This window comes from Mus caroli, unplaced genomic scaffold, assembly GCF_978045245.1.
Source record: "Mus caroli unplaced genomic scaffold, Mus_caroli_1 scaffold_1, whole genome shotgun sequence".
Classification (NCBI taxonomy): Eukaryota; Metazoa; Chordata; class Mammalia; order Rodentia; family Muridae; genus Mus; species Mus caroli.
In genome coordinates this window covers 10,748,661-10,756,428 of record NW_028227256.1, presented here as the reverse complement: position 1 = coordinate 10,756,428, position 7,768 = coordinate 10,748,661, and the positions used below count along the sequence as shown (strand labels likewise).

Sequence of the window (7,768 nt, the reverse complement as noted above, 5' to 3'; positions counted from 1 at the left end):
AGAAGGGGTGGTCCTGAAAACAAAATGCTAGCAAACATGTGAGAAGAAAGAATGAGCAAACGGGGCCTTCACTTGGATTATAGCAAAATTCCATACTAAAAACAATAATCCTGCATTTAATATTAGGTCAAAAAACACATTACAAATATTTTCTACCTACTGTGCATCTGGCTACCATTTAAAGCAAGTAAAACAGGTGATAAAGAATAGCAAGCATTTAGCTGTTTTTCTAAATGCAGAAAGTGTTAAAGTCTTATTGTAATGCTATTTTCTTAGTCATATCTCAGAGTTTTAATGCATATTTTACATACATATTGACATTTTACATATATGCAAACTAGATCATGCATACTTTCTAGTATTCTCTGTATAGAGCTTCATTTCACCTATTCTACTCCAAAAACATTATTAAGCTTTCTCATTAACAGTATGTCAAAGGTTACAGACTTCAGTGATTTGCAATTCTATCACAAGAAGTTCTTTCTACAAAAGCTAGATTTCCCTTTTTGAAACAGGGTTTCCTTCAGAGAACAGGTGACATGAAAGTCACACCAAACTGAAACGAAAATAGGAAAGGAAAAGATTCATACCGCCACCATTATCATTGAACAAGCAGATTCAGGTAAGACCACCATGACTGACCCCCATCTGATCTACAAGTGTGGTGTGATTGACAAACAAAACCTTCAAAACTTTGAGGAAGAGGCTGCCAGGTAAGCCTTCAAGTATGCCTCCGTTTTAGACAAACATAGCTGAGAGTGATCATGATACCACTGTTAACACAGTGGAAACCTCAGACCAACAAATATTATGTTATTGATGCCAAAAGACAGGGAGAATGCATGATGATGATGATGATGTTGATGATGATGATGGGCACATAACAGCTTCCTGTCCTATCCTAGTTATTGGTGCTGTAGTTATAAATTTGAAGCTGAGCAAGAATGAGCAGACTCCTGAGCATTCCCATCTGGCTTACACACTGGGAGTAAAACAAAATAGATACCACTAAGCCATGCTGCAGCTGGAAGAGAGAGGAGGAAACGAAGGGAGCTAGCACCCAGATTTAATTAAATGGACTACAACCCTGACACAATAGCACTTGTGCCAACTTCTGGTTAGAGTGCTGACAGAAGGCTGAGGCCAAGTGCTCATGTGCTGGCTTAGGGATGGAAAGCCGCTGATGAATATGGCCGTGCCAGCCGAATCACACTGCCCTCAGCTTTGTCTTATCACCAAACTCATCCATCCCATGAGTCTTTGTGTCTGTTCCTCCAAGATACCTATAGAATTGTTGCTATAGGTGCGATCCCTGTGGGCGATTAGAAGCTTGTGGTCTCAAACTTAGCATGGTAGTTAGCCTTGTTCCAGTCAGTGCCACAGCTGAAGTAATAAAGTCTGCTCAAAGGCACAGTGAGGCTTTGAGTGAAGATCTTCCTGGGACAGCTCAGCCTTCAGTGTAAAGAAAGTTTGTATCAAAGACAGCAGATATGGTAACATTGCAGGTGATAAGAGAAGTGCCCAACAATGGAAGCCGTTGGCTTCACTGCTCTGCCATTATCCAGACTTGCACTGGCTGTGTCCCTGTATAGATTGTCAAAACGCTCACCCAGCTTGTCTGCTCAGCTGAAAGAAAAGATTGCTCACTGTTCTGGAAAGAAGCTGGAAGATGGCCTCCAAGTCTTGAAATCTAGTGATGCAGCCATTGTTGATTAGGTTTCCAGGCCAGCCTGCATGTGCTGAGGAGACCCTGGCCCTCCTCAGGGTCATTTTACTCTTCGTGACACGAGGCAGAGAGTTGCTGCGGATGTCATCATAGGCCTGGACAAGAAGGCTGCTGGAGCTGACAAGGTTTCCAAGTCTGCCCAGAGGGCTCACAAGGCCCAATGAATGTTGTCTTGAATGTTGTCAGTGTCGGTTCATTCAGTGGTGGAAGGCAGTCTCAGGACTCTATGTCTCAACGCCCTTTTAAGCTCAATCATAAAAGACTGGCTAATGATGAAATTTAGAAAGATATATAGGATTGTGTTTAATTATAATATTATATTAAAATAACCTAGAAGCATTACAGGTCTGGCTGCCATGCCACATGTATGTCAGAAAGTGGCACAGAGGAGAGAGGCTGTGTCTATGCTCAGTGTTCTGACCTGTTGCCTTCTGAATAATTAATAGCCTAACAACCCCTAAAAAACAGCAAGCCTGAGGTGGACCACCAGTCCAGAGCCATGCCCTGTGCCAGTCCAGCTGGTACGAAGTCAAGCAGTCCTCTGACAGGGGAGTAAGAATTATAGGAAAGACGGAAAAGAAGACTCAGAGACAGGGTAGACATTGGGAGGACTGTCCAACAGCCTCAAGTTGAATTCTCTCAGGCTTATATTCTTTACAGTATCGTGGAAAACAAAGTTACAAACCAGCAGAGCCCGAGGTTGATGTACATTCAATATCTGTACCCATCCGCAGGCTTCCCTGTTCCTCCCTGTTCCTTCCTTCAAGATGAAGAGAACATTCAGCCCCTTGCCCTGAGTTACCTTGAGTATCACCTCTTACCATTCCATGGATCTGCAGACCAGGAAATCGGCCAGTAGACCCTGGCCTGACTTGACCCTGCCTGATAGGCAGGCTGTCACTGAAGCAGGCAAAATGACTCCCAACAATACCTGGACAGGCCAGACAGGAGTCAGCCCAAGATGCCACTCAGGCAGGTAAGGAACCAGCCCAAGACAACCACCAGACATATGCTATGGGGCCCAGATAGGGAGCTAGCCTGAGATGACCACGAAGCCTGGGGAGGCAGGCTATGCCCGAGATAGTCCATGCCAGGTTCTGTAATGCATGAGCAGGGCATAGCCCTCCTGAGACCATTCCTGAGATGATCCCAGACACTAAGAGACCCTGTGTGCCACAATGAAAACCAAGTGGTAAAGAAATGGAAGTGAAAGAGAAAGAGAAGGCTGTGGGCACCATGAAGAGAGGCAGAACTGGAGACTCAAGGGTAGTGAGGAACAGCCTGATGTGAGCAGGCAGTGATAGCACCTGGGACCATGGTGAGGTCTTAGCCTGTGCTGTCACCAGTGGCTACATATGGGTCCATGGTCCTGCAGCATCAGGGGTCTGTTACCACCAAAGTCCAGGCAGATGTCTGTCAGCTTGATGTCTGAGGGCTATGCAGAACTGGCTCCATTCCTCCCCCGAAGTTTGCCCAGAACCTTGTCTGCTGTGTGCCCTGCTCCCCTCCCTCACTCCTCACCACCTACAGCAGGCAGGATAGCTGGCCCTGGGGTCATGAGAGTGAGAGAACTGGCCATGCCCCTCACTGGCTGCAACACTTGGGAGAGTGGACTCAGCACCTCTCCTGGGCAGCAGGGTGGAGCTGGTCCTAGCGTGCTGGTGAGCTGGCCCCAAAGGTGGAAGAGCAGGAGACCTGGGAGGGTGAGCAGCTCAGATAGTTCTCAAGCCCAGACCCAGGGATTTGAACTGGCTCACCTCAACACCTTCCCCAACAATAAACTGCTGGAACACATGAAGGGCCAGTCCTGCAGATCCAAAACTACAGGATCTCCATGACGGAAGTGTGGACAAGAGGATACCCTGTGGGGCACACAGTGACACACTGCAGCCTCCACAATGAGAGTTTTTTTCTGTTGTGGGGAAAGGTTGAAAGCTGATGTCCAGGGGAGGGGAGATGGATAGGATTAGGGTACATGATGTGAAACTCACAAAGAACCAATAAAAAGGTTTTTTAATATTACAATAAATAGTATACACTGCAGAGTTATGTTGACTTTTTTAGATCATGTGGGTATGATGTCAAAGACACAGCTTTATGACTTTATCATAATGGGTTAAGTCTATGAGTGCATTGCAGTCTCCGTTCATGAATGTGAGATCATTCTTGGAAACGTAAAATGAAGCTTCTATTTTTATCTATCACTGACAAGTGCTGCGAAGCAAAAGATAAAGTATGCAAATGTACTTAATGTTTTTAAATGGCATAGACTTCAGAAAGGAAAAAAAAAAAACGAAAGAAACAGAGACGCTTGTTTATTTTTGTGTTTAGATCTGAGAAAGGGTGAATGGTCATCTGGAGGGAAACATGGCTAGTTTGACAAACAATGTCAATGTTAGTAAATGGAGGAGAACTTAGCATGGCCTCTTCAGATTCTCCTGCATCCCTGTGTCGTCAGGACAGAGGACATTCATTTCTTCTGCTTTTGAGGCTAATGACATGCTCCAGGGAGGAAGCGCAGGGGAGAAAGTGAGCGTCCCCTCTGTAACTGTCCTCAGCTGTCTGTGGCTCCCAGGAGGCTTGCTACAACAGCCATGGTGAGAAAGGCTCTGCAACCTCACTCTGATTGAAGGTCAGTAGACTGAGAAGTACTTAAAAGACCTGAGGGTTTCTTCTCCACTTTCCTCCACATATCACCATGGAGACTGATACCTGCTCTGTCTGGGAGCAAGTATGGCCCTGGAGGAATGACTAACTCACAGTGGTTGGAAAATGTTGACATTTTCTTTATACAAAGGGGGAAAGAAAGAAGCCTTGGCAAAGACAAAAGCACTTTACTTTGCAAAGAGCTTCACAGGATACGAAACATTTCATTTCCATTATTTTATTTGGTTCTTCAAACAACCCTATGAGGTAAGTAGCAGCTGTTATTTCTATTCTACCTCAGGAAATTGAGGCTCAGAGATGTTAAGTGGTTTGCCTGAAGTCCTCAAATTGTTAAGTAACACAGTCATGATGTGAAGCCTTTTGTAAGTTCCACCAAAAGCCGTCTTCTTGTCCCCATTCAGAAAGAAAAAGAAACATCTGAGTCTGGAGAGAAAGAGCAGTGGGCAGCCTCCCGAAAGCCATACAAAGAAACATCTGAGTCCAGAGAGAGCAGTGGACAGCCTCTGAAAGCCGTCATCCTGGGACAGAGAATGGAAACTCCATGCAATGCTAACATACTAAAAGTGTCTGAGAGATATAGTTCCCCCTCTTCCTTCTCTTCCTCCCCATCTTTCCTCTCCCTAAAATATCACTAAACCTTTCATTTCAGAGAGCTGCAGAGAGACAGGAGTGTTTTCTTAACTTCCAGCCTCTTCCTCGAGAACTGTGACATCTGCAGCTAACGTAGCAGTGAGTTAAGACACAAGAGGAAGCTGCAACTTTATTATGACAGACAAACCAGGAAATCTGTTTCTGTGCATTGCTAAACAAACAACTCAAGGGGTAAGCGAGCAGATCCCAGCTGCTGCTCGATGTGCGGCCACAGGCCAGCTCTCTCTCTCCTCATAGCTTCCTGATATACGTCTTTAACTGTAAGTCGTGTTATGAACTGGTGTGATGTTAATCAGTTTTGACTGCACCTTACTCTAAAGGTTTACTCAGTGCAGTCCTTAGAGGCACATTACCACTCGGCTCCAGTCCAGGGAGGAGGTCTGGTCTTCATCAGGGTGAGAAAGACAGGCGTGCTTTGTCTCACTATTCAGAGGCAGAGAAGGACCTAAGACCCCGATGGCAACATGGACTTCGCCTTGTCAAACTGCAGCTACATTGTAAACAGAGCAATGTGTAATTCAATTCTCTGGTAATGAATTAGCAGAGATATGTCAAAAGACTGGAGGTACAGTCTCCAAAACCTGCTACATTATCTATAGTGATTTAGTACAAATAAAAGCCCCAGGCCATGAAGAATATTTGGCAAAATCCAGCACAAATACTGTTCAATGTATATATCTTTCTTCCTGTGGATTTCATAGATGTCTCCAGAATCTCTGCAGATATTAATATATATTTTAATGCCTAGTATAAATCATTAATTTATTATACAGTGAATAAAATCATAATATCTATACTCATAGTCTAGGAGGCTGATGACCTTGTGGATAAAGTGTTTCCTATGCATAATAACTTCAGATAAAGTTTCCATTGCCTACCTAAAAAGAAAGGCATACAAGCATATGCCTTCCACCCCAGCACAGAGAAAGCAGAGACAAACAGATGGGAGAGCTTCTCTGACCACAACTTATCCAAAATTGTGAGCTCTGGATTTAGCTCTGCCTCAAAAACAGAGATGTGGAGCTGAGCACCATCTTCCAAAACGAACCCGGCAGAGGGTTCCAAGGTCCACAGAGGACTCTCCACGCAGCATGGCCCTGAGCAAACCCAAGGCCTCAGGATCACTGGTGAGTGGAAAGCAACATCAGTTACAAAGAATCCCCAGAGGGTCTTGGGCCAGCAGGAACAGGGACAAAGGAACCCAGCCCCAGAGGCTGGGATTCAATCTGGCCAGGGCCAGCTGAGGGCCATCTTCCACTCAAACACACAGAGGGTCCCAAGGTCCACAGATGACTCTCCACGCAGCACACCCAGGGCCTCAGGATCACTGGACTCAGGAAGTGAATCAGAGATCCAGACTTCTGGGCACCTTCCCTGCAAGAAGAGAGGTTGCCTGCAGAGAGACCACTGGGACTCAGGTGAGAGTTGGACCCCCAGGAGTGCTGACAGAGGCTAACAGAATCACAGGGGAACAAGCTCCAGCCAGAGACAGCTCGATCATCTAATACCAGAGATTACCAGATGGTGAAAGGCAAACATAAGAATATTACTAACAGAAACCAAGACCACTGGGCATCATTAGAACCCAATATGCCTACCACAGCAAGTCCAGGATACCCCCAACACACCCAAAGGCAGGACTCCAATTTAAAATCATATCTCATGATGGTGGTAGACGACTTACGACTTTAATAAGGGCATTAATAACTCAAAGAATTACAGGAAAACACTGCTAAACAGGTAGAAGACCTTAAAGAGGAAACACAAAAATCCCTTAAAGAATTACAGGAAAACACAACCAAACAGGCAATGGAATTGAACAAAGCCATCCAAGATCTAAAAATGGAAATAGAAACAATAAACAAAACCCAAAGGGAGACAACTCTGGAGATAGAAATCCTAGGAAAGAAATCAGGAACCATAATTGCGAGCATCAGCAAAAGAATATACGAGATGGAAGAGAAAATCTCCGGTGCAGAAGATTCCATAGAAAGCATGGGCACAACAATCAAAGAAAATGCAAAATCCAAAAGGATCTTAACTCAAAACATCCAGGAAATCCATGACACAATGAGAAGACCAAACCTAATGATAATAGGTATAGATGAGAATGAAGATTTTCAACTTAAAGGGCCAGTAAATATCTTCAACAAAATTATAGAAGAAAACTTCCCTAACATAAAGAAAGAGATGCACATAAACATACACTAAGCCTACAGAACTCCAAATAGACTGGACCAGAAAAGAAATTCCTCCCGACACATAATAATCAGAACAACAAATGCACTAAATAAAGACAGAATATTAAAAGCAGTAAGGGAAAAAGGTCAAGTAACATATAAAGGTAGGCCTATTAGAATTACACCAGACTTCTCACCAGAGAATATGAAAGCCAGAAGATCCTTGACAGATGTTATACAGACCCTAAGAGAAAACAAATGCCAGCCCAAGCTACTATACCCAGCAAAACTCTCAATTACCATAGATGGAGAAACCAAGGTATTCCATGGCAAAACCAAATTCACACAATATCTTTCCACGAATACAGCCCTTCAAGGAATAATAAAGGGAAAACACTAACAGAAGGAGGAAAATTATGCCCTAGAAAAAGCAAGAAAGGGACTCCACCAAACTTAGGAACTTAGTCTGCACAGGTGAGAGTGTGCACCACAGAGGCAGACAGCTTCTGGGACAGGCGGGAGCCATAAAGCCGCTGAGGCAGCA

General features: G+C 44.5%; 1 non-coding gene across 1 annotated transcript; it reads left to right on the top strand.

The window, feature by feature from the left end:
- The first annotated feature begins 2,050 nt into the window (after positions 1–2,050).
- LOC115032477 (small nucleolar RNA SNORA17) lies at positions 2,051–2,181 on the top strand. Its single transcript, XR_003838150.1, has one exon. It is a non-coding gene; the product is annotated as a small nucleolar RNA SNORA17 (small nucleolar RNA).
- Positions 2,182–7,768: the final 5,587 nt, after the last annotated feature.